This window comes from Rhineura floridana, chromosome 14 (genome assembly GCF_030035675.1).
Source record: "Rhineura floridana isolate rRhiFlo1 chromosome 14, rRhiFlo1.hap2, whole genome shotgun sequence".
NCBI classification, from domain to species: domain Eukaryota; kingdom Metazoa; phylum Chordata; class Lepidosauria; order Squamata; family Rhineuridae; genus Rhineura; species Rhineura floridana.
The window spans coordinates 28,964,339-28,990,727 of NC_084493.1; the positions used below are offsets into that span (position 1 = coordinate 28,964,339).

Here is a 26,389-nt window from a genome sequence, read left to right on the forward strand (position 1 = left end):
TTATCGCAGAGCTGAGAATGAAATAATCTAGTGCAATAGATGGTATCACCTCAGACCACAGCTGGGATGATTACACTCTTGAATGCCCACCATGTTAACATTTCTATTAAAATCTTCCTGCAAGCAGAGAGATAGCAACTCCAGTGAAAAGAATTCTAGAACTGACCTCCCTCTGTTGAGTTAGCTTTCTACTTGTTTTTAATGTAGGGAAGCATTTGAAAATGTGGTTCCCTGTCTTTGCTCTAAAGAGGCTTTCCCACCCTTGGGTCTCCAGATGTTTATTTTATTTATTTATTTATTTATTATTTGATTTATATCCCGCCCTTCCTCCCAGCAGGAGCCCAGGGCTGCAAACAGAAATGCTAAAAACATTTTAAAACATCATAAAAGACCTTAAAATACATTAAAACAATTGGACTACAGCCCCCATCACCCCCAGTCAGCACTTCCAGTGGTCAGGGATGATGGGAGTTGTAGTCCAACAATATCTATGACTCAAAGCTGGAGAAGGCTGCTCTAAAGTGCTGCATTCTGTTCTGCTGTGCCAGCATTCTGCCATGAATTTAGACCACGCCCACAAGAGCCAGTGTAGTGTAATGGTTAGAGTGTTGGATGATGACCGGGGAGACCAGGATTTGAATCCCCACTCAGCCAGGTAGCTCACTGGGCCTTGAGCCAGTCACTGGCTTTCAGTTTATCCTGGTTGTTGTGGGATAAAACTGAGAGGGAAGAGCCATGTACACCACTGTGAGCTCCTTGGAGGAAAGGTGGGATATAACTGTAATAAATAAATACGTAGAATCAGTTATCTTTTTTGGGGGGGGGTGTGTGTAAAAAAATGAGGTGCCATGGTTCATACCTTGATAAAAGGAAAGTGAGTGCCAGCCCAAAATGATTGTCATGGGCAGCAAAACAACCAAGGAGATAGTACTCCATACCAGTAAGTACTGTAACAATTGAAGTGGTAGAATGCTGGACTGTGCCATTTCAAAATGAAAGTGGGGGGTGGGGTGGTCATATTTTGAATGTACTCTTCCGGAAAGAACTCCTTGTACTTGGCAAACAACAATATCAGAGAGAGGCAGAGAGGCTGAGTAAAGTCATCTCCCAGATGTGTTTCTACACTACATTCAGGGAATTCCCACACATCATGGGAAACTTTCGATAATATGACCAAACAAATAGCCCTGAAGCAAAGTCCAAAACTCTACTGTGCCAGTCAAAATGCACTTTGCTCTCTGTTTCCATAACCAACCCTAACCAAAGCCTTGTGTCACCATGCATAGAATTGATAAGGGATGGGCAGAATATAGAGCAGGCTCTACTGGTAGACCTCTTGGAGATTTGCTGTAGATCATCGAAAGGTTTGATTCCCAGTTGTCCAATAGCAACTAAAACGCTCACCATCCCCTTAAATTAGATTGCTAAAAAGGAATGCTGGAGGTGGGAACCAGGAGTGGATTTTTGTGTCCAAAGACTTGCCAGCTTGCTTCTGGTACTGATCACAAATATCTGGGCTGAGTTCCAGTTTGGTAGGGCACTTTGGGCAGTTGTCTTCTGCATCCACTCATTGATGTCATAATAGTGCATTAGTGGTGGATTTATTCTGGACTATCCACACATCATTCTGCTTTATTAGTTGTTCTGCAAAGCTTCCCCAATGTTATTGCATCATTGCCATCTGGAGAGGCACTCTTGCACTATAACACAACAAAGGAGGGTCCAAAAAAACAGTGGAACATTTGTGATATAAAAGTTACAGGATTTCAGCAGGACGTTATGGGCTATGCACAGTTTGGAAATGATGCAGCATGTCTGCCCCAAAACTTCTGCAGCAGCGAACAGTATTGAAAGCAGGTTCATGTATAACTACCTCGATACCATCATGAGCACAAGTCATAATGAATGCATGATAAAAAGGATGTCTTCAGAGATCTGTAATGTATGTCCACCCATCTGAGCCACTCTTTTGTACCTGGTTCTGTATGATAGATCTCAGGGTCCGAGTGAAAAACAAAGAAGATCACACAAGCCTGAAGTCTGCTCCCCACCTCCTGGATAAGAGATAGCCAATGTGACATTCACCAGATGATGATGGGATGCAACTCATGCCATCATTGTCCATTTACCATGCTGGCTGAGGTTGATAGGAAATTGAGTCGATCAACATCTGGAGGGCACCATTTTGGCTATCCCTAGAATAGATATATCCTCACTTTAAAAAGCCCACACCATGAACCAGGTAACATACAGGGAAGCTTTCCATGTTTAATCTAAGGGAGGCCAGAATCCATTCCCATTTGCTAACAGAAGAATTCCCACTTACCCAAGTAAGATGGTGTCAGGATGCAGGCTGATTGGCTTCTGGAGGTGCAGTGGGGGTTATCCTCCCTTCTCCTTTCCAGTCATGCACTGAGGAGAAAATTACGTCACATTTAGAGCTTCCTGTCAACTTTCAGAGTCTAGCCCCTGTTATTATGTAGGCCAGGGAGGTGGCTACAACTCTTAAGCAAGAGTACTCAACCATGGCATTTCTTCACCCAAACATATTAGAACCCCAAGTCATTTTTTTTCATTCATTTTGGAGTTGGAAAGCTACGATTAAAGCACACATGGAACAAAAGCAAGCAAAGCAAAGTCAAAGTCAATGGTGGGACTGGGGGAAGGAGACTTGGGGAAGAAATGACAATGCAGCACAAGAATTAACAGAGAAATCTGAACCTCATGATTTGCTGGATGGAGGGTATTAGGATAGAGCAGAAATGCCCCCTCCAGTGGAGAAAAGGAGCTTGATCAGTAGAAGTGGGACCTCCACCCTGGTGGCCCCCAGTACACCCATGGAAAGCCCCAGAACATACCAGTGGTGATGTTTCCACTGGTAGTAGCCCCAAAACAAGGCACTCTGGGTCAAAGGCAGCCTTGGATTCACTGGGCTATATTCAGCTAAGTCCTATTCAGAGTAGACCCATTAAAATCAACAGACCTAAGTTAGTCATGTCCATTAACATCAATGGGTCTATTCTGAGTACCACCTACTGGATCCAAAGACTTCCCTCCCCCCTACCTGATTGGGCCCACCAACTTGGAATCATGGAATCACAGAATCATAGAGTTGGAAGGGTCCTATAAACCCATTGAGTCCAACCCCCTGCTCAATGCAGGAATCCAAATCAAAGCATACCCGACAGGTGGCTGTCCAGCTGCTTCTTGAAGGCCTCCAGTGTTGGAGAGCCCAACACCTCCCGAGGTCATTCGTTCCATTGTCGTACTGCTCTAACAGGAAGTTTATCCTGATGTTCAATTGAAATCTGACTTCCTGTAACTTGGACCCATTATTCAATGTTCTGGACTTTGGGACGATTGAGAAGAGATCCTATGCCAGTCTAGAGCAGGCATAGTTAATCCCTCACATAGAAATCCAGCAGCAGCAGCAGAAGCAGGGTTTTGGAAGTGATAGATCATCCAGCACTTCACTTCCAAATTTATGTTCTTACATTGGGGTGAGAATTTCTTTATCATTCCAGTGGATGCATGGTTGAACTTACCTTATCAGCACAAGGTGGACAACAGTGGTGTATTCTTTCCATTTTAAATTTGTCCCACACTCCCTGTTCTGAAAAAGTCCCATGGAAGGAGTGACTTGATGACCTCTTCCCTGGGGATTTAACTGAAGTGCAGAAAGCCAAGAAGTTGCCTACCAAGCACCTGAGATCAGGGTGCTCGCTGATCAGAAGCACAGTGGTCAGGAGCATGATAGGCATCTTCCTATGGAGATTTCAGGAACTGTGGGCACCCAGAAAAGCTGAACTGAATGATTTGGAGAATTAAAGAAAGAACATTCACAAAATCCTTTAGCCACCTCCAAAATAATGTAAGCACAACAAAAAACCAGCACCACAGCCATAAGAATTTCACTAAACAATTCTCTCCCTTAGCAGGTTTTCAACTGCATTCTCTTTTCACATTAACTGATGAACAATTGTAGGGGAAAAAACACAATAATTTGTTTGGCCCAATACTATTGGTATATATGCTAACAAGGTTACTTTTTTAAAAAAATTAATGAATGAACATGGGCACCTTGGTAACATGGAGGGCAAAATGCAAGCAAACAAAAGGAACTAAACACTTCAGCAAACTGTGCATGTTACAATTTCAGACCAAAAAGATGCATTATCTTGATTTTATATTTTTGAACTTTTTTAAAAAAATAGTTCATATGTGATTAGTAGTATATGTGCAGAAAGGTCAAACCTGGCATCTCTAGATAGAACTGGGAAAGCCTTTGAGTGAAACTCTGGGGATCTGCTCTCAGTCAGTGTAGACCAGCCTTTCCCAACTAGTGGGCCACCAGATGTTATTGGACCACAATTCCCATCTTTCCTGACCATTGGCAATGCTGGCTGAGGCTGATGGGAGTTGTGGTCCAACAACATCTGGTGGCCCACTAGTTGGGAAAGGCTGGTGTAGACCAATGCCAGTCAGCTAGATGGAGCAATGTTTTGACTCAGTATAAAGGAGTTTCCTATGCTGCAGAAGTGGAGAACCTATGGCACTCCAGATGTTGTTTGACCAACTCCCATCAGCCCCAGCCAGCATAGCCAGTCATCAAGGATGATGGGAATTGTAGTCCGGCAACATCCAGATGGCCACGGATTCGCATCCCTGTTATAATGCACAAAAGTGTGCATCTGTCTAATAGGTAGAACATTTTTGTAAAAAAAATGCAACTTCAGTCTTAACTATGAAAGCTTCTTCCATATCTGTACTATATTTCTTGTATCATGCTTCTAATTTTATTTTATTTCACTTTATTACATTTACATCCCACCTTTCTTCAGTCACTGAACCAAAGACAGTGTAGATATGGTTTCACAGGCCTGTTGAGCCATTGACCAGACTCAGACCTGCTTAGCTTCAGCAAGATGGTGGCCTCATGTGCCTTCAGTTCATACCCTGGTCTGCAAAAAATGCTTCGTACGTCACAGAAGTAATGGGGGCATTTACTCCTGGATTCACAATCTGAAACTCAAACAACCGAGAGGCAGGATAAAGTCTTGAAAACCTTGCTTTAATTCTTCCATTATCTTTGCAAGAGCACCAGAGTGCCACCATTGCAAGTATATTAAGGCAATGTCAACTGAAGCTTTTATATAATCAAATATGTATCAAAAGTGAGGGGGGAGTGAGTGACTGAGTGAGTGAGACAGAGGGGAGAGGAGGAGGGTATAAATGGAAACACAGCTTGAGAGAACCTTCTTGGCACCCAGAGAATATGCAAGCACCAGTTCCCAGACAGATGGCAGCAGCTAGGAGTCTTTATACACAGGTGACAAAAAGTTCCAGACCTAGCAACCAGTTCTTTCATTGGCTCATTTCAGTTTCTGGCTGGCAGCCTAAGTCTTCAAAATATGGTTCATAAAAACAAAGAGAGACTTCCCAAGCCTAGTTAGCATTCATCAGGCACTGAATCCTAGGTGAATAATTGGTAGAAATGTTTACCAATAATTGGTAGATATGCACACCAGGTTCAGAAAAATATATTTTATGAGCACAAGAAGCTGCCTTATACTAAGTCAGACCACTTGTCCAACTACCTTAGTATTGTTGACACTGACTGGCAGTGGCTCTCCAGGATTTCAGACAGGGATATCTCTCAATGCTGCTGGATATGCTGAGGATTGAACCTGGGACCTTCTTGCATGCAAAGGAGATGCTCTAGCATCTTGAGGGTTCATGGTGCTCACATCAAAGAGAAGAGAAGAATTGTGCCCTCAGCATAAAAAAACCTAAGAAAAGCCCTGCTGGATTAGATCTATGGCTCATCACTCTGTTCTTGCATGGGCCAACCAGATGCCTGTAGAAAGCCTGCAAGCAGGAGGTGAGCATAACAGTATTCTCTCCACTTGCGATTCTCAGCAACGGGTAAAATAATTCCATTCCATTGCATTCAATTCCCTGTCCCGCCTAACTAGCCCCCAACTGAGGGCACAGCAGATTCTGAGTTGTTCAGGCTGGCCTAGATCAAATCTGAAACATTTCATTTGGTAGAGGTTAGTGGAAGAGTAGCTCAGTTTAGTGCAAGTCAATCTGAGTTGAAACTGGAGATCTACCATCACTAATAACTGGTCAATAGCCAAGAACCAAGAACCATAGAATTGCAAGTAGGGCTTGTCTTTGTCTGGAGCTGGGAAGACATAGAGGATTGGCTTGCTCTCTGTGCTGAACCCAAAGCTATGGCATGGGGAACCCTCCTAGAAACCTAATGGAGCAGCAAGCTCATTTTCACTTTCATCTCATATTTCCTGTTCTGCTACAATTGGTTTATTTTCTAAAAGTCCTTCTTCTGTTTTGTCCCCCTCTGAGGCAGAAATATACATGTTTTTATACATCTCACAATGCACAACAGGCACACATATCTCAGCCATCAACATATATTTAGAAAATAAATTACCTTCCCTGTGTTCCTTTTCAAAGTTAATGAATTTCCAAAGGGGTAGCCCTGTTAATCTCTTGCAGCCCAAACAACAGAGTCACATGGCACCTTCTTGACAAAGTTAATGAAGTGGCTAATGTCCCATCACAAAGCCATCTATGGCTGTAAGTCTAACCACGTCTACTCAGAAGTAAATCCCACTTAATTCAGTGGGGTTTAGTCCCAGGTAAGTGGAGTTAGGATTGCAAACTATCTCACTATCTTGATTTCACTGTTCAGTATAAAATTTCATCATGTCCCCTTTCTGTCACTCAGGAATCAGGAAGGGACAGTTTAGCACCCTGTTGATATTTTGCTTTTTGTGTCTTGGATTTTATGAATTACTCCTTTACTCATCGTAATGCTATTTAACTGCATATAAGTTATTTTATTGCAATTTTTTATTTTATAAATGTGTACTTTATTCAGAAAATTGTCCTGTGTGTGTCTGCTGAAACAATGCTCAGGCTAATGCATGTTTTAAATATTGTGATTTGAGTGGGAGTGGGATAAAATTTTAAATCAAAGATCTGAAACAAATCCAGTTGTTTCCACTGACGGAAAGGCTTGGACTTTAACTGAGGGTCACAGATAAAGTCTACAGGTAATAAAAGAGATCACTACTTTCCATGTGAAAAGAACAATAATGAATTATGCATTCCATTGGGTTTTAAACTTCACAGTAGGAAGTGGATTAAAGGCTGCAATTGTAAACCTGTGTGCCCTGCAGTAAGAAATGAATTCAGTGGGGACTTACTTCTGAGTAGACATGGTTAGGATTACAGCCTTAGTACGTATAGACTGCCTCTAGCAACAAACAATTTACACAAAGTAAACAAATAGCACTTCAGAAAAAGTAAAAGCCATGAGGCAGCTGTCGGGACAGTGGAAATAATACATCTGTGTATGTTTAAACTGCTTAGAGGTTTCCTATAATCAAGTGATATATAAATGTTGTTAATAAATAAATAAGTCTGAAAAAATGTAAATAGCAAAGCAAAACACATGTAAACACATTTGTTGTAGAGATCTACGGCAAAAAACATTCATAGCAAGAGTCCATGACCCTGATAGGGGCTGAATGGGTGGACAGAAGAAAACCCGCTCAATAGTCTGTTTTCAACAGATTCCTCCAACGGATTACTTAAAGGAACCTCAAAGATTATCTAGTTCAATCCCCTGCCAAGATAGAAAACCCACAATTACAGCATATCTGATGTGGCCATCTAGGCTCTGCCTCAAAAGCTCTGTTCTGTGTGCTCCCACCAACGAAGATCAAACTGGTGGCAACCAGGAATGAAGCCTTCTTAGTAGTGATGTCCCACTTTGTGGAACACCCTCACTAGGAATAATTAACATTGCTTGCTGCTATGCAGGTGACACTGTCCTAGAAGCTCTATGTTGCAGGTCTACTTGTGTGGAGATTCTGCAATGAAAAGGGCACCTGTGGTGGATTTTAAGCCTGCTTTTATTAAGAACATAAATAAACAAACATGTTTTGCAAAGGAACTCAGCAGGCAAACGGTTAAGCAGTGGCCAGGAAATCTGGTGGATAATAGCTATGGCAGATGCAGGAATTAACACACACACACACACACACACACACACACACACACACACACACACACACACACACACACACACACACACACGGAGAATCTCAGACCCAGGTACCAAATGTGGCCTCCAAGCCTCCCTGTCTGCCCTTGGGACTCTCCCCAGGCCACAAATGTTCCACAGCCACACTGCTCACCGCTCCTGCTTTGCACCCTCCTTGAGTGCTTTTTGACTGGCTGAACTGTGTCCTTGAGCTTTGAGAATGCTTCTTGCTTGACTGGATGGAAAATAGAGACGGATGTTTGAATGTGTGTGGAAATTTGCCTATTGTACAAAGGTAACATTTGCATTCATTGCTCCATATACTGTTGCCTCTGGCCTTGTCCAATGTGGCCCCTGGGAGGCTGCCCAGAGGGGAATGCAGCCTTTGAGCTGAAAAAGGTTCCACACTCCTGCACTAAAACAAAGGGTGTACGGTCAGATGGCATCTTCCCCATCACACACACACCCTCCACCTTTTATACAAATGTAAGAAAAAAAGTGTAAAAAATGTAAATGTAGTGCCTTCAAGTTGATTCCGACTTATGGTGACCCTATGAATAGGGTTTTGATGAGGCTGAGAGGCAGTGACTGGCCCAAGGTCACCCAGTGAGCTTCATGACTATGTGGGGATTCAAACCCTGGTCTCCCAGGTCGTACTTTGTTATTACATTTGTATCCCACCTTTCCTCTAAATAGCTTGAGGTAGCACACATGGTTCTCCCCTCCCCATTTTATCCTCACAACAACCCTGTGGAGTAGGTTAGATGGGGCTGAGAGCTGACAACTGGTCCAAGGACGCCCAGTGAGTTTCATGGCTGAATGTTGATTTGAACCCTGGTCTCCCATGTCTTAGTCCGACACTGTAACCACTACACCACACTGGTTCTCTAAATTACAGCTTCAGTGGTGGCTGCCATGTTTTCCCCTTCATAATACCTCAGGACAACACTACATCTTGGGGATTTTGAAGGAAACAAAATGGTGGCCCACCCACCAAGAGAGGCACTCTGCTGCTGCTGCTGCCTGTGGTTATAGGAAATGAATGCATGAATTAATACTGCTGCTACTAACAGTGATCCCCCACCCCCCAACCTGGTGGCAAGTTTCACCATGTCTTCATAAATGTTAAAATGGCCCAAATTTCTGCTGGCCCCCAATCAAGTCCAAAGTTTTCTTGTAAGAACTTCAGCTCATACATACAAAAAGAACTATGTTGGTGAAATGTAGCTGTCCCCACCATGGATGCACCATTTTTTGCATCTTCCTAAATGTTCACACTGTGTGCCACACTATCACTCAAAAAAATGAAGGGAAGCTGGCTGACTGCCACCTGTTTTGTACAACAAACTTATTCATGAGCACATCAGTTCAAATGTCATGTCATATAAGGGACATGTCCTATAAGACAGCCTTCCCCATCCTGGTGCGTTCTCAATATTATTAGACTACAACTCCTGTAAATTTCAGCCAGCGAGGCATGCTGGTTCGGACTAATGGAAGATGCAGTCGAAAACATGTGGAAGGCACTAGGTTGGGGAAGGGTGCTTTAAGATCACATTGAGGCTGGGGGAATTCTACCTGATAACCAGTAGCCTAGGGAGGGAGAGGAAATTTGTTCTGCATACACATTTCAATGAATCAACCTAAATTGCTTGTTCAGGACTGATAAGTGAATCAGAAGGCACCATAATCAAATGGATTACACACTTCTCTGAATGTTGAGATGTAGTTTGAATACAAAAAATGTGCAAAAATGCATATTTTATAGAAAAAATGCTTACCAAAACTGTAGTTTAGGAAGAAAAACACATAGAAATACATATTTTAGGGACATAATGTGAAAAAATGCATACAATTCAAATGTAAAATTACTGTGCATTTAAAACACACACACACATGCACAGGATGGAATGGACCTTTGAGTGAGCATGTGTGAAACCAACATGGAACTCAAATAGGCTGATCCATCCATCCCTACTCTTGTCTAGATTAAAAACAACATTTCATCAATAGACATGCAAATAATGTATGACAAGTTCCCAGTCTAATTTGTCATTTTTAGCAAATCTGTGTGCAAGTGTTAAGAGGATGATTAGATGGTGTTAGGGAGGAGTGACTAGGATTAGTGAGCCTGCCCTGAGCTTAGCCCCTCTTCCTAATGATAAGCTGATTTGCCCAGCCAAACACTACAGATGGTGAGGATAGATTTGGGTGACAGCCTCTCCAGAAGACTGCTCCACTCTGACACTCCTCAGACATCTTTAACTACTTTATTTTATGATATTTATATCCACCAAGGACTCCCAAGGTTGCTTAGAAAAGAACCACATTGTAACAAACAATTAAAAAGAACATATTAAAATGATGAACAAACAACAGGCATGGAAGATACAACCAAAACATCAGCGGTGATAGACTCCCCTATTTATTCCTGCCTGTTTCTCTCTCCTTCCTCTGTTGTCCTCTTTGTGCCATTTTCTAGAGTGTAAGTCCCTTGGGGCAGAGACTATAAAGACATAAGAAGAGTCTGCTGGATCAGGCCAATGGGCCATCTAGTCCAGCATCTTGCTGAGAAGCCCACAAGCATGACCTGAGCACAACAGCACTCTCCCCTCCCCTCCCCTCCTTCTTTGTAAAGCACCATGGACACTGATGCTGTAATAATGATGAGGAGCAGGAGGATTATGCACTCACCACTGAGACCAAACATCCTCTGAAAAAGTAACATCTTTGTGAAGCATCTAAAAACAAGCAGCAAGAAAGCCAGCGTTTCTGAGCATTCTCAAGTATCAGAGCAAGCACCAGCAAGGCCCTTGCTGTGGCCTTACCTCTTGTTAATGGCTTCCCAAGAGATGGGAAAGTTCTTTATCGGTGGTGTTTGGGAAGAACCTCTGACTTTTACATGAGTGGAATATACCCTACTGCACAAAAGTAAGAGTTACATCCATTGATCCACCCACTTTGGTCTCTAGCCATGCCAACCCTTGGCATGTGGCTCTCAGAAGCTTCCCCACTAGAGAATGTGGAAGGAATTCCAGCACAGATGCAGACTGGGATAGGTCGCAACTTAAAAGGCTTGTTGAAAGAGGAAAGTCTTCAAAAGGTGCCTAAAAGATAACAGAGATGGCACCTGCCTGATATTTAAGGGGAGGGAATTCCACAGGGTAGGTGATGCCACACTAAAGGTCCATTTCCTATGTTGTGCAGAATGAACCTCCTGATAAGATGGTATCTGGAGGAGGCCCTTACCTGCAGAGCACAGTGAGCGACTGGGTATATAAGGGGTAAGACGGTCTTTCAGGTATCCTGGTCCCAAGTTGTATAGGGCTTTGTACACCAGAATAGAACCTTGAACTTGGTCCGGTAGTAAATGGGCAGCCAGTGCAATTCTTTCAGCAGCTCCAATGAGCAGTCTCACCACCACATTTTGTACCAGCTGCAACTTCTGGACCAACCTCAAGGCAGCCTCACGTAGAACATTACGTAATCCAGCCTGGAGGTTACCAGTGCGTGGACAACAGTGGTCAGGCTATCCCAGTCCAGAAATGGCCGCAGCTGTACCACCAGCCAAAGCTGGTAAAAGGCACTCCTAGCCACTGAGGTCACCTGGGCCTCTAGCAACAAAGATGGATCCAGGAGCACCCCCAGACTACAGACCTGCTTTGTCAGAGAGAGTACGACCCCATCCAAAGCAGGCAACTGACCAATTATCTGAATGGGAACCACCAATCCACAGTGCCTCCATCTTGCTAGGATTCAGGCTCAGTTTATTGGCCCTAATCCAGCCCACCACCGAGTCCAGGCAGCGGTCCAGCGCTTGCACGGCCTCTCCCAATTCAGATGTTATGGAGAAATAGAGCTGGGTATCATCAGCATACTGCTGACACCTTGCCCCAAATCTCCTGATGACCGCTCCCAAAGACTTCATACAGATGTTAAACAGCATGGGGGACAAGATAGCACCCTGCGGCACCCCACAGCACAACTGCCAGGGGGCCAAAAGACCCAATGCTATTCTCTCAGAGCGACCCTGGAGATAGGATCGGAACCACTGTAAAACAGTCCCTCCAATACCCATCTCACCAAGTCGGCCCAGAAGGATACCATGATCAATGATATCAAAAGCAGCTGAGAGATCAAGTAAGAATAACAGGGTCGCACTCCCCCTGTCCTTCTCCCGATAAAGGTCATCCATCAGGGTGACCAAGGCCAATTCAGTCCCATAACCAGGCCTGAACCCAGACTGGAACGGATCAAGGTAATCTGTTTCATCCAAGAGTACCTGCAACTGCTATGCCACAACCTTCTCAATCACCTTCCCTAAAAAGGGGGTATTTGCAACTGGTCGGTAGTTGTCACAAACCAATGGGTCCAGGGTGGGCTTTTTCAGGAGTGGTCAGATCACCGCCTCTTTCAAGGTGGCTGGAACCACTCCCTCCCGCAATGATGCATCAACCACACCCTGGATCCACTCCGTCAAACCCCCTCGGCAAGCATTAATAAACCAAGAAGGGCAAGGGTCAAGAGGACATGTTGCTGGCTGCATCATCGCAAGCACCTTGTCTACATCATCAGGCCACATCAACTGAATCCATTCCCAAGAGGTTGCAGGAGATGTTGCACTGGACACCTCATTGGGGACTACGGGACATGTGGATGGGGCATCAAGCCTGCTACAGAGGCGAGCAACTTTACCTTCAAAATGCCTTGCAAACAATTAACAGTGGGCCTCCAAAGGGTCTAAAACTCCATTTCCTGGAGTTGATGTCAACAGACCCCTGATGATACGGAAAAGCTCCACTGGATGGCTACTTGAGGATGCGATGGAGGCAGAGAAGTGGGCCTTCTTCGTCGCCTTCACCGCCACAGAGTAGGCACGGTTATGATGTTTTACTTGTGCCCGATCAGTCTCACAGCACATCTTTAACCACTTGCACTCAAGCCATCATCCAGCCTGTTTCACTGCCCTTAGCTCACTGGTGTACCAAGGTGCAAACCTGGCTCCACAATGCCGGAGAGGGCGCTCGGGGGGCAACCATGTCAAGAGCCTAATGTGCCTCGCTGTTCCACAGTGTGACAAGGGCTTCAACAGGGTCACCTGCTCTATCTACTGGGAACTCCCCCAGGGCATTCAGGAATCCTATGGATTCCATTAGGTTCCGGGGGTGGACCATCTTAATCTGTCCACCACCCCTGCAGGGAAGGATTGGAGCCATAACTCTAAACTTCACCAGGAAGTGATCTGACTATGACAGTGGGGTGACATCCATTCCCCTATCTCCAGACCATCCCTTCCTCCATCTGGAGCAAAAACCAAGTCAAGGGTGTGATCTGCCCTGGGCCATTGACAACTTGAGACAGCCCCATGGTCATCATGGAGGCCATGAAGTTCCAAGCCAGACCACTAGAGGCAGCCTCTGCATGGACACTGAAATCACCCAGCACTATCGCTCTGGGCTCCTTCAACACCACAGCCGAGACAGCCTCTGCCAGCTTGGTCAGAGAAGCTGACGGGCAGCAGGGTGAATGGTACACCAGCAGCAACCCTAGTTTACTGTCTCCTCAGCCTGACACCAGGTGCAGGCCCTCACAGCCAGCTCCAAGACAGAGTGGTTTCCTGGTGACAGAGATGGAAGTTCTGTAGATCACAGCAACTCCTCCTCCCCCCCCCAGTCCCTGCAGCCTGTGCTGGTGTTGCACCGAGTATCCAGGTGGGCAAAGCTGGGTCAGATCAATTCCTCCCAGCTCACCCAAAGCTCTCCAGATCTGTTCCATATTAGCTGAGGTCAGCAAAGCCATTGAAATGATGACCTCCACCACCAGGAACTCCTAACCACCTGCAGAATGTCCACTGCTAATTACACCCTCAAGTCCCATCCATGAATAATATCTTCAGAAGACTGAGAAATGTGATGTAAAAAAAAAATTGCCAACCCACACCCAGACATGGGAAACTGTTCCAAAACAACAAATCTTCCTTAGTGCTTCCTTCCTGGTTTGAATTTGTCAAGAGGCATCACCACCACACTGATCTTTGCTTCCGTTCTGCCTCTCTCCTCTCTTCTGAATGAAATTTCTCGTCTCCAACATTCTTCTTTTCCCTGGGAGGGCACACTGATGAGGCATCATTAAGTCACCTCTTCCCTTTCTTTTTCGATAAACTAAGAAGATGGAGATGAATGTCCTCTCCCACAGCTGGCCATGTTCCCCAGCCCTCCAATCATTCTCTATATAGCAATCCCCATTCAACAATCACAGCAAGCTTCACAAAGCATTAATGAACTAAACCACATAGCACAGACATAAAAGCTGAGTGAGGGTAAACCCACAGCACATTGCCACTGAAGCCATGGCTTAATCTGGAACAGGTCTTATTTAGAGCTGAGCTGAAATCCCCCCCCTCCATCCACACAGACGAGAATTTGCCACCTCTTTCTACAACACAAAATTAGGTGGGCATTTTGGCAATGTCGAAGGTAGGGGTGCGAACTGGAACAAATCAAGAGGCAAACTTCAAAGTGGCAGTGATCATATTCCCAGTCACTGGTGGACCTTTTTCCCCCAGTAGCATAAAGTGTGGTGAGGCAGATGTGCTTACCTGAGCTACTTACAAAGGAGGAGGAGACTGAGGTGGCAGGGAGGTTGGTGTGGTGCAAACATACCAGCAGGAGTGCCAGATTAGCTCCACTTGGTGTGTTTGCACTACAACTTCCTCCCTGCCACCTTGCCCCTCTGCCTCCTCCTCCTGGTAAGCAGCAGTGGCTCACCTGCTGGGAGGTCAGGTCAGGTAAGCACCTCTGCCCCATTACCGTTTTTTTTTCTACCCAGAAATATCCAGAGTAAAAGCAGGAAATATTGCCTTCACTGTGAATGCCTGTGAATGATGTTGCCATGTCACAACCTGGAATTGTCATGAATTCAAATCAGAGCGAGGGCAATGTAACCTCGAATTGTCATGAAGCCAAACAAGAGTGAGGGTGATGGAGTCCGGAATTGTCATGAAGTCAAACCAGAGGGAGGGTAGTGCAGCCTGGAATTGTTATGAAGCTAAATCAGAGAGAGGGCAATGCTCCTTGCCCTCACTCTGGAGCCTCTGAAAGAACAAAAGGAGTTCATACCCACCATGATGCAGGACATCCAGAAGTGCTGCTGCTGCCTGGCACATGAAAAAGGTAGTGGCAGAAGTTGACACACACACACACACACACACAGAGGGGGAGAGAGAGAGAGAGAGAGAGAGAGAGAGAGAGAGATGGGGGCAGTTTTGTGAATTTTGCTTCCCCAAAGCCCCTGCTTTTTTTGAGGGGGGTCCACAAAGAAGTTTCAGATCACAGAATCTGTTTTTAATGTTTAGCTAGGTGGAATAATACAGAACATCTGAGCATCTACAGAGCGCCTTTCTCTTACTGCTAAACAGCTATAGCCAGCATGAAAACATTTCGGATGATGAGGCATGCTTAACCCCTGATACTTCTTTAAAGAAATTCTCCATTCACCCAAGCAGAAATAATTGAACCAACATCACAGAAAAACCAAGTAAATCAAACCTGTGAATATCCTTGCCATTCTTTCATGATTATGGAATTGTTCTCTCTCTCTCTCTCTCTCTCTCTCTCTGTGTGTGTGTGTGTGTGTGTGTGTGTGTGTGTGTTGCCTCCCAGCCAACATGCTGCACTGTAATGCTGTGACAGCTTGATTATATGGCAATGTTGCATTGCATTAGGGCACACAACACTATCCAGTGCTGGTGTTAGAGAAATGTCATTTTTAGCACAGAGGTGACTAAAGCACTACTTGCTTGACCTAACTTTCAAAGCCCTCCAGGGTTGTCCTGTCTCCACCTCATCTCTTTGTCCTTATACTTCAGTGTATCCCCAGCCAGACAGTCAAAATATCCTGTAATATTCTTACTCATTGGAGGTGAATGGGGGGGCGGGCATGATAGAGATGTATGAGATTATGCATGGTGGAAAGAGAGAAGTTTTGCTTCCTCTCTCATCATACTAGAACCTGGGGACATCCAATGAAGCTGAAAATTGGAAAATCCAGGACAGACAAAAGAAAGTAATTCTTCACACGGTGCATAGTTAAACTATGGAGTTAGTTCCCAGGAGAGGTCACCAACCTGGATGGCTTTAAAAGAAGATTTGACAAATTCATGGAAAATAAGGCTATCACAGGCTACTAGCCACCATGGCTATGTTCTCCTTCCAGTGCCTCTGAATGCCAGCTGCTGGGAATCCCAGGTGGGGAGAGAGTGGCTGGATTCAGGTCCTGCTCGTGGGCTTCCCATCAGCATCTGGCTACTGTGAGAACAGAGGATTGGACTAGATGGGCCTTTGGCCTCATCCAGCAGGGCTCTTCTTATGTTCTTAACCTGCTGCCTCAAATGACACTATCCATTCTGTAGCACTGCCCTGTATGGATGGAACTCTCTCCAAAAAAAGCTATGGGGTGCCACCCCTCCATCTTCAGCTCTCTCCTCAAAGCCCACTTTTCCCCACAATAGCTGAACCATGTCACTCTCTTCTCCTACAGAAACGACATCCCTGTGAGGCCGATTAGCTTGAGTGAGAATGACTAGCTTAAGGTCCCCCAGTGGGTTTCATGGCTGGGATGAAACCCAAAGTCTGGTTTCCCCCATCCACTTTCTTCCAGGGGTGCTTAACCTCTTTTGGCCAGAAAGCCACATTCAACCTGGCCAGTCATTGGTGACCTCATGCCAGTGGTGGGTGTGGCTACTCACTCCACATTCTTGCACACATACACACAGGATGCACATGCCCATAAAGTGCACGTATATGCTAGCATGCAGCCCTCTTTCTCCGCTGATCTGCACAGATCAGCCAAGGAAGAAGTTTTCTTACCTCTCCCCAATCCTCAAATAATCAATCTGATGACTATGGAAGGGGCAATTTGCATCCCTATCAGGACATTGGACTGTGTGGAAAAGTTTAAACTACTCTCCCCAGCCCTGGTGGATCATGTCTCCTTTATTATTATTTTTAAGTCACCACCAGAATCGATGGGGTCTAGGAAATACCTTTTTTTTTGGTAAGAAAAAAATGAGGTGCTAGTACCTGAAGCCAGTTTTGTACACCTGAAGCCTGCAGCAAGCAAGACTGAACTCCCTGCACATCAACTGATGTGTAGGGAGTTCAATCCTTCTTGCTATCTCCCCCTCCATGGGTCAACTTTGACAGGTGGGCAGGACCTCCCACCTGTTAGCCACTTGATGTCATTATGATCAGATGATAGACAGGTGGGTAGTCCTGATCACCTGTCAAAGTTGACATGTGGAGTGGGGGAAGATAATGATCTGCTGCTGGCCCATGGGCCAAAAAGGTTCCTCAGCCAGTAGTCTGTATTGGAGTGTACCATCAGAAAACAAACACTGGAGTTCTAGGGGAGTTGGGGGGTGCATCAGGCCCTGATGTGTTCTCCCTACACCACACTGGATTTCATTGCCTCCTTCTGGGAGGAAGGGCGGGATATATATATATCTCCAGCAATCTTTTTGGCTGAAAACCAGGGTGTTTTGTTTTTTTTTAAAAAAAGATGCTGTAAATAAATAAATTCAACCTTTCACTCACATGAGGGCTAGAACCATGTTTTCTTTTAAATAAAAGTGGAGATTCCCTTGATCTTGTATGCCTGAGGCAGTCCCATCACTTCCAGAATGATGGAGCCCAAAAGGTCACATGCTAAGTCCCTAGAAAAACAAGGTGCTGTTTTTAAGCCCTGCCATTTATTAACACATCAGCCGACTGGGTCTCTGATCCATTTACAACAGAAAAGTCAAAAGACAAATGGTGCAGCAAGTTAAAATAAGAACTCTTAATTTTAGATCTTTCCCCTGATATTTCAGTTTTATCAACTTCCCAGGCTGCTTGTACCACCCACTGCCCAGCTGTCTTTGAAGGCTGAGACTTAAAAAACATAAAACTGGGGGCTTTTTGTTGCCCTTTATTTCTGCCCCACTCCTGCCCAATGTCTGCTGAGGATTCATAAAGGACATCCATAAAATGGCCAAAAATAATCAGAGAGAGGTTGATTAATGGTCCCTTTATAAAGTCATTGCCTATGTTTATTCATAGGGTTTCAGTCCTTTTTGCAACCCTGCTTTTGATCTCCAGGTGCTAAGAAAGTTTGCCATTTTACATTTGAGGGATATGTGATGGGCAGTTCTATTATCCTCCCTCTCAATTTTTTTTTTGGCAGTAAAAAACAGCTGTAGGTGGCTGAAATTGGAAATGAAAGACCAAGGGAGAGGCTGCTCAATTCTCTTCCTGCCATTTATCTGCTCCAGATTAACTCCCCCCTCTGTTGCTGCTTTTCTCTTCGTGGGAGAAAAGATCCAGGGTCTCAAGTAGCCAAAGTACGAATGGTTTCTTGAAGCTGGGCCAACAAAGCACAGAAGCAGAACTTATGCAACAGAAACAAACTGCATGCAAATGGGGTCGCTTTACATAACTTATTTTAAAAAATCCACCTCTTCTTGGCAAAGAATTTGATTCTGAACAAACACAATGTTCCTAACAGAATAACCAAGTTTGGGATTTACATCACTGGGGTGGATTGTGTGTGTCTCTGTGTGGGTTGTACTCAATGTAGTACTATGTTAAAGGATTGTATTCCACTAACACCTACACAGAGTAGACCCATTGAAATTAATGACCCTAAGTTGGCCATGCCCATTAATTTCAATGGGCCTACTCTTAGTAAGACTAGCATTGGATACTACCCATAGTCACTTAACAATGTACTTGTTCTGCTGGTGAAATGTTTTGAGCCAGCAGAATGTTCTTGCACAAGAGTTCTTGCACATTAGTAGGTTGCTGGTAACTTTACTGTGCAATAGATGGCACAATTTGTTGTGCAGGGCATCCTGATAGCACAGCTGTTGTGTTGGATTCCTCTGTTGCACAACAAAAAACCTCACCTGTCCACTAGGGCAAGAGCCCTTGTGCTAGCAGGCAGAGAACATGGATACAGTATGGCAGGCTATATTATATGCCCTCCAGCCAATCAGAACATAAAGAAGAAACCTGTTGGGATCAGACCAAAGGTCCCACTCTTCCAGCATACACTTCCCTACAGTGAACAACTAGATGCTTCTGGGAAGCCCCCTTCTGCCCAGCAGATTACAAAAACAAATAGCCCTCTCTCATTATTGCTGAGCACCACCTCCCTAATTTGGTATTCAGTGGCACATTGCCCCTAAACTCGGCAGTTCTGTATAGTTATCACAGCCAGCATGTATTGGTAGAGTTGTTCCAAAAATTTGTTGAATCCCCTTTTAAAGCCATCTAAGCCAGGGGTTCTTAACCTGTGGTTGATGGACCCCTAGGCTTTGGAGGTCCGTGAAGTGGGTGCAAAGAAAAAATCAATTTCCAATGTGCTAGAATTAATTGCATTTATTCATTTATTTATGGGGGTCAGATCGTCATCAGAGTCTCAAAGGGGTCTGTGACCCACAAAAAGGTTAAGAACCACTGATCGATGTCCAGTGGTGCAGTTGGGTGTATTATTTTAGACTCAGGATTTTAGCATCTTTCAGCTTCCCTCCTCTTTAGATGGAAATGTGTGTTCACATAAGCTTCCAAATGTGGCAAGCCAGCCCAACTGTGTTTATTATTTATTTATTATTTGATTTATATCCCTTCCTCCCAGTAGGCATCCAGGGCGGTATTTTGGGCTCCTCCTGCCCATTCTGTTGAGTGGGGCCCTGGACATCTGTTCCAAAGTCCTACCTGATTGCACCGCTGTCTAAGCCACTGGCCATCGCCATATCTTGGGACAGCAAATTCCATCAGTCAACAATGCCTTGTGTGAAGAAGTCACTTCTTCTGTCTGCCCTGAATCAAGCACCCACTGGTTTCCTTTGGGTGACCCCCCCCAAGCTCTATTGTCATGGGAGTAGCAAAGCCAAGCAAGCTATTGAGGGTGTGCATTTGTTGAGGGATGAATGAAAATCTGAACCAAATAGAGACCATCAGTTTTCATTCATTCATTCATTCGTTCATTCTGAAATAAGTGCCAAGAAACTGAATGGACTAACTCCTGCCTGACCACTAATGGGAGTTGGAGATAAAGACCATCTGGAGGGCACATCCTGTGCAGCTTCCAAGGCTCAAGAAAATTTCTCTGTGAATGCTATCCAAAATCTCATACCTTATATCATTCAAGAAAATGGCGTATGTCAGGAACAGGAATGGGGGGGGGATTCCATTCACTTCACATTTAGAGCTGAATCTATCAAATCTGCACTTTCTGAAATAATGTGAGAACTGAAACACAGACATCCTTTCGAAATCCACATGTATCCAAATTTTGCCGTGCAGTGCTCCAACCACTGTTTACAGAAATGCACACATTAGGGGAAAGTGGACATAAAAATATCAGTGAAAATCACATACAAAATGCATTATATTAGGAGGAATTGCTTGCACAAATGTGTCCATTAGTCAAAACTGCGAACGGAAAATGTCTTTATTAGGGGAAATTCACACTGAAATACTGAAGAATTTTCATGAGGATTATTTTCTTTTAAAAATCGCAAATTGCTGCAGAAATGTGGAGAACTGAATTTAAGATTGGAAAAATGAGAAACTGAGAGGATCAAAATTGACAGATCTTTCCATCCCTAGTCTGAAATGAAGAACCTGTGGCCCTCCAGGCACTGTTGGATTCCATCTCCTATCATCACTGGACATTGGCCATGCTGGCTGGGCCTGATGGGAGTTAAGTCTAACATCTAGAGAACATGACATTGGCTACTTCTGAATTAATGGGGCCCCCTTCTTCCATTTCCCCATTATATTTGCCATTCATGTGAGAGTAGGGAAGGGGATTTGTCATTTTCCATTGGGAAATGCACCTCAGAGCTGATTTTGGAGGCTGTTTTGGGCAGCCGGCATGTCATTTTCCCAAAGTATCCCAGGCATTGTGTGTTGGAACGATGCAGCATTCTGGGAAGATAATGTGGGGGCTGACAGTAATGGCTGCTGGAATCTGCTACTTCCACCACAGGCAGCAGCACAAACACCAGGGAAAGAAGGAAACCAAAGGTAAGTAGTGAAACAAATGTGAGTCCAAATGTATAGAGAACAAAGCCAGTGGGCTTGTGATGAATGAATAATGAAAGAAGCCTTTATGAATGGGAGAATGACACGGAGGGGAGAGAACCAGGCACACCCCTGAAATTATTTATTCAAGACATTTATATACCACTTAATCATTAGAATTTGTAAGCGATGCAAATAAAAATGCATGCTGGAATAATCAAGTCTCTGGCATGCAACAGGACAGGGGTAGATAATCATTTTACCCTGAGGGCCGCATTCCATCATAGGCAAACTTCCAAGAGCCACATGCCAGTGGTAGGCATGGCCAGAGGTAAAAGCAGACTGAGCAATGGATATGACACTCACTTTTGCACACACACCTTCATCCAGGGAAGCAAGATACATTATCACAGTTCAGTTGTGGCCTAGTGGTTAGAGTGTTGTACTAGGATCTGGGAAACTAGGGTTTGGGATCCCGAAGAAGCTCACAGGGTAACCTTGGGCTTCAGTCACAGACTCTCAGCCTAACCTATGCTGCAGGGTTGTTGTGAGGATAAAATAGGGAAGGGAAGAATCTTGTGTGCCATGTTCAGGTCCTTGGAGAAACAGTGCAAAATAAAAGTAATAACAATATAAATAAATAAATAAATAAATAAATAAATAAGATTCTACTACACAAAAGAAGGGCACAAAGCAGGGCTGGTGAGGGGCGTGGTCTGGGGAGAGGGTGTGGCCCAGGAAAAGTCCTGAGGTCTAGATAGAGAGGCCTGGAGGCAGTAGGTCTGGTAGCTTCATGTCAGTGGAGCAGTGGAATCTGCACTGGCTTTTAGTCTGGACTTTGAAGGAGCTGTCCAAGGTGCTGAAGCTCCTTGAAAGTTCAGACTGAAACCCAGAGTGGATTCTGCTGCTTTACTGACATGGAGCCACCAGCCACCACTGCCTGGAGGGCCACATTCAGCCCCTGGACCCAAGGTTATCCATTCCTGATATCGTAAGTCTTCTTCCAGATCCAAAAGATGTAGGTGTGCAGGCAAACAAAACCCAATCAAGAAAACATTCCTCTTTCAGTCCTGCTGGAAGCCCCAGGTCAATGGCCTTCTTGAAATTCTCTTTGTGACTTCAGTTTTGCCCCCTCTCCCTCTGCTACTCAACTGCCAAGAAGTTAACAAAGTAACAAAAGAGTCACATCACAGTGGAGCCCCAACACTGACATGTGGACGGGCAAAGGTGAGAGCTGGTCCTTATCCTGCTAAATAAGCTACTGGGGTTTTGGTTTTGTTTTGCAGTTGCTGGCATTTTCTGGGGTTTGTTTTGTGCCTTCTTTTGAAGTAAAGCAACCTAAGCAGAATAACACAATTATTCATCAACGAGGAAAGCGGTGATGGGGGCGAGGAAGGGAAACAAAGCTGTTTAACTTATTTTTGCAGTAAAAAACACCACCTCACACAAAACCTTAAGACAGGTGGGTAAACAATAAGGCATTGCAATCCTGTCTTTAGAAATTGTCCCAGTTGCAGCTATACCTGGAGCAAAACAAAACTATATCAGGGACAACTCAAATTGTCTGTTGCGCTCTCTGCTTTATCATTCAGGGATGGGAACCTCAGGCTCAGGAGCTACATGTGGCCTTCCAGACCTCTCTCTATGTCCCTTGGGACTCTCCATTGGCCATACTCCCAGTGCAGCCATGCCCCTTACCAACCCTGCTTGCCCCGTCTTGAGTGTTTTCGCCTGGCTGGAATGTGCCCTTCTTCTGCTAAACCTTCTTGCTTCCCTGGATGGAGGACAGAGAGGAGCATGCAAGCATGTAGAGAAACTAACTTGCTACGCAAAGGTAAAATTCACATTCATTGCTCTGCCCTCTTTTGCCTCTGGTCCCACTCTCCACTGGCATGTGACCCTTGGAAGGTTGCCCAGAAGGGAAAATGGCCCTTGAGCTGAAAAATGTTCCCCATCTCTGTTGCAATGCTGTTGGGGAGTCTTGTCTTGGATTAATAAGACAATCAGTGAAAAGTTGTAAACAAGTATTTCATATGTCCCAACACTGGGTTAGGTTTTATTATTATCGGTTGAGATTTTAATATTTTAATGTAACTATATGTTTTAATTTTGTACGTCACCCAGAGTGGCTGGACTGCCAGCCAGATGGGCGACTAATAAATTTAATAAATAAATAAATAATATATAACAGCTTACGACCAGTTTACTTGTAGGATCACTTTACCCCATATATGCCCACTCAACCACTTCAATCTGTGGAACTGGCACTGTTGCAAGTGCCACATCATATTTGTTCCATGCTTGTAAGAAAGCCATCTTTTAGTGGGCAGCACCTGCACTTTAGAACTCTCTGCTCATTGACATGAGGCAGGTGCCTTTGATGTAAGCCTACCCAGACATCCTATTTTGCTTTACGCTGATGACGCGGCCTTGCTCGCTTTTTCTAAAGTTGGCCTCAAACGCTTGATTAGAATTTTTATGGAGTATTGCTCAGAGAACGCATTAACAATTAATTTTTCAAAAACTAAAATTCTAGCGTTTACAAAATCTTCCCTAACTCCCATGTGGAAAATTAACGGCCACTCCATTGAGCAAGTTAGTGCTTACAAATATCTAGGTATGTTATTCCATTCCTCCCTTTCTTGGATGCCTCATATCCGCGCGGCAGTTGCGACGGCCCGAACGTCGATGAAGTGCTTAGTACGCTTTTTTTATAACAAAGGGGGGCAATATATCCCGGCAGCTATACAGGTATTCAGAGCCAAAATTCTAGCCCAACTATTGTATGGTGTCCAGATCTGGATACATGCGTTCAATCCCATGGTGGAGACAGTGCTGTCCATCTTCTTATGAAGAATCTTTGGAGTTCAAAGATGCATTCCAAATGCTGTGTTAAGATTGGAAGCGGGATCGTGCTCGGTAGAATGCCAAGCATGGTCCCTAGCTTTTAATTTTTGGACTAAAATTGCTTATATATGCCTGTCAGGTTATCTGTCATGTCTTGGAGAAGACGGGCTCCTATCCAGCTGGATGAAATGCTTTTTAGACAAGCTGCCCTACTTAGGCCTTTCATTAGAATTTCTTTCCTCCCAAGACCTTGGTTGGGCTAGGCAGATTATTAAGGATAGACTCCATGACATTGATAGACAATCAACAATCCAGGCCGCATCTAAAGTATGTTCCCCCCTTCATCATAAACTGGACTTCAACTTTCTAAAGTATGCGCCATATCTAGATGTCTTAACGAATCCCAAATACCGATTAGCATTCTCTAAGGCCCGCTTCAACTGTCTGGAGTCTGCGCTCCTGGAGGATAGATTTAAGGGCATGCCCTTAACGCAACGCCTCTGTCTGTGTAAGGAAGGCTTAATAGAATCTCTGCCCCATATCCTCTTTGCTTGTCCTCTATATGCTGAGGAAAGGGATCTATATATCGTACCTTATATGCAAAATCATCCCACTAGATCTCCTGAACATTGGATGTCATGGCTTCTATCTGGCAATAATAGCTCTCATTTGATTTCAGTTGCTAAGTACTTTTATGTAGCCCAACGTAAAAGACAGTTATTTACTATTAACCCTTCTATGTAATTGCTTAATATTACTAGTACTAGTTTAGTGATAATTTTAACAATATGTTTGCAACTGGTTGTAATTTTTATTTTTCTTGACGGGTCGTTGGCCGTAATAAAGTATCGAGTCGAGATTTCCTTGGTAAGCCTACCCAGACATGCAGAAGTTACATGTGTTTTAAGAACATAAGAACATAAGAACATAAGAAGAGCCTGCTGGATCAGGCCAATGGCCCATCTAGTCCAGCATCCTGTTCTCACAGTGGCCAACCAGGTGCTAATCTGTTTTTAGTTTATTGATGATTTTAATTTGCTTTTGTATGCTTTTAAATACCTGCTTTTAGGCTTCTTTTATTGATAATTTTAATGTTTTATATTATGTTTTTTGTAAGCAACTTTTTATTACAATCAAGTGATATTTAATTTTTGTTGAATAAATACATAATAAATAAACCTACAGGGGGCAAAGCCTGTTTTCTGTCCCTATCTCTGGCGGGGTATAGCTCAGCAGCACAGGGCCATAGCTCAGTAGGGCAGGATATACTTTGCATTGACAAGGTCCCAGGTTCAGCCTCTGGTATCTCCAGGTAGCGTTGGGAGGGAAAGACTCCTGTCAGACACTCTGGAGATCCATAGCTGGTCAGTGTTGACAAGAGGCTGGATGGACCAATAGTCTTGACTTGGTATGAGGCAGTTTCCCATGTTCCTATGGTAAATCGCTCTTCCTCCTGTTGCCTTTGCGTGATGCCTTATTTATTTTTAACATGCATAAACCCTCTCGCCAAAGTGTCCAGAAGCATGGGGCGTGGATGCATGATGTTCATTGTGTGTCTCCCTGCAAATGCATGAGTATAGACACTGGGAGCTCACATGCAGTATACATTGAAAGCACTATAATGCCACGCTAAACAGGCATGGCTTCTGTGATGCCCTTCCCTGGCTCTCCCTGTCAGGTTCCTACCTGCTCATGGTTACTGCCTGTCACTAGGCACCACCAGGGACTCCACCAGTCCGGACTGTCCTTTTTTATGGTTTCTCTCTCCGCTCTAGCATAGACCTCACCAGATCCCCCTGCTAGGCAGCACCACCAGTCACGTCCTATAACCAGTATCCCCAGAGACTCTGCCTGAGTCTCTCTCAATCAGGTTACCTCTGTGACTGCGTGCTTAAGCTGTCCCAATCCCTCTGTATCAATGCAGATAATTCTGGTTTGCTCTGGATACTTGTGGTGTTATAATATTCCCTTCACCGCTGCCACCATTTGTTACCCTTCAGCCTTGGTATTTACCTTACCCTCCCTTCTGGTCTGTGAAACCCCAGCCAAGGATCAGACCTTTGGTAAACCAAGTATTTATTAAATAACAGAGATAACAAGATTACTTTATAAAGGCACATAAGCATATGGTTTTTTCTATTGCTATGATACTTGTCTTAGTATTAATCCGAACTCCACACTCTCCTCACATCCACCAACTCTCCTTACATCCACCAACTCTCCACACAATCTCCTCTCAAAAACCCACCAAAACAACCCTCTCACGTCCACCCAGATTTAACTGTCATCCTTCCATTTATACTCTTCAGCCATCCAAACACTCAGCCAATCATCCAGCATTCTACTGCCCATTCACTCCCCCCTTCTCTTTCATTCCACTTACCATGTATCTCCTATACAA

The 26,389-nt window shown here is 44.4% G+C and overlaps 1 protein-coding gene across 7 annotated transcripts in view; it reads right to left on the bottom strand.

The window, feature by feature from the left end:
- Positions 1-26,389, bottom strand: part of LINGO1 (leucine rich repeat and Ig domain containing 1) — a 1,021,808-nt gene that overhangs the window by 326,658 nt on the left and 668,761 nt on the right. For all 7 annotated transcript variants that reach the window (XM_061595343.1, XM_061595341.1, XM_061595342.1 and 4 more), the window contains one exon: positions 2,327-2,412. The gene's annotated coding sequence lies outside the window, so the exon portion shown is untranslated. The remainder of the gene's footprint in view (positions 1-2,326; positions 2,413-26,389) is intronic.